Source organism: Electrophorus electricus, chromosome 14 (assembly GCF_041902795.1).
Source record: "Electrophorus electricus isolate QZ-2024a chromosome 14, ASM4190279v1, whole genome shotgun sequence".
NCBI classification, from domain to species: domain Eukaryota; kingdom Metazoa; phylum Chordata; class Actinopteri; order Gymnotiformes; family Gymnotidae; genus Electrophorus; species Electrophorus electricus.
In genome coordinates, this window is record NC_137510.1 from 14,428,148 (window position 1) to 14,429,806 (window position 1,659).

The window sequence follows — 1,659 nt, forward strand, 5'->3', positions numbered from 1 at the left end:
TCAAGTCGATATGAGTGGGGGAAGCTCTCTTTGGCAACCTCTCCTACCATATGTGGGTCACTGATAGCGAGTGTCCCCTCTCATACGTCATCGTTTGTGGTTAGTTCGGAGCACCTTACGCTCAAAATTGCAGTGTTTTTCTTTTTTGGCTAATTATCGCTTGAAGGGTCGATCCATGGCCTATGGTCAGACTGATCAGTAGTCAGTCTGGAAGTTAATTCCACTTAAAATATCTGTGTTTCAATAATTAATTGACTTAAAACATCATGTTTTGCTAATTAATTGATCTATATTTTATTAAGAGGCAGCACTTATATATATATATATATATATATATATATATATATATATATATATATATATATATATACACACACGCACACACACACAATTTTAAATATATATCTACATCTCTTATTACAGTACACTGCAGTTACTCACTTAGAATCGTCTTTGGATATATATTTAAAATTGTAGTAAAGTACACAGAATGTTTCGGACAGAGGGACTTCATCAGCTGTGCAAGCAAAGTTCTTCTGGATTAGCAGTAGGAGGAGCCAGTTTATATATGAAAAAGTAGTTTAAATCATGACATTCATTCCATGGGGTTCTAAAGTTCTAGGAGTATAGATGAGTATTCTTTGATGAGCTTTTTCTTTGAGTTTTCTCATTTCATTGATGCCATAGCAACAATAGGCAATGCAAACAGATATGTCATTAATGCAGTGTCCATTAGTATAAAAATGCTTTGGCACTGGAAATGACAAATTCTTAATTCTGATGGTCCAAAGATGTTCAACAAATCGATCAGCAAGATTTCTCTTGGTTCCTCCAATATAAAGCTGATTTCATCTCTTAAAAGTAATACAGTAGGCAACTCCCTCGTTGATGCATGAGGAGGAATGAGTGATGACAACTGATCCTTTTGTGTGAGTTATTTTAGTGGCTGTATTAATACATTTACATGTAGCACATCTAGAGCAGTTGCAGGCTACAGACCACAGCCATTATCTGAATGATCATTTATCTCACTCTTGACAAGCATGCCTTTGAATATTTTTGTCTCATCTGTAGGAGATTAGTGGAGGATCCTTAAAAAACAATCCTGAAGGATTCTTAAGTGTATATATATATATATATATATATATATATATATATATATATATATATATATATATATATATATATATATATATATATAGTGTGTGTGTGTGTGTGTGTGTGTGTGTGTGTGTGTGTGTGTGTGTGTGTGTTTAATTTCTCACTGTGTTGGTGAAGCTGCAGTTAACGATCAACAATTAGAATAATGTCTAATGTACCAGAAGTCTGATACTCACACTAGGTCAGCTAAACCACAGATAGAAATAACAGGCATTCTGGGGTTAAGGATACAACAAATGTTAAACAAATGAAAAATATTATTTTAAAAGTTGTGTACTTAATCATATTTTCTTTACGCAATTAAACTACAATTAATTATAAACAGCAGAAAACAACTGAATGGCACCTTAACCTAAGTAACGACAATTTGTTATCTTAGTCCTCGCCAGGACACTGGACACGGTTTTACTCTTTAGCTGTTGGAGGGTTTCCCCATCCTAATGTAATGGTACAGTCCACAGAATGGTTTGTACCCAGGTTTCAGGGAACGGACAAAGA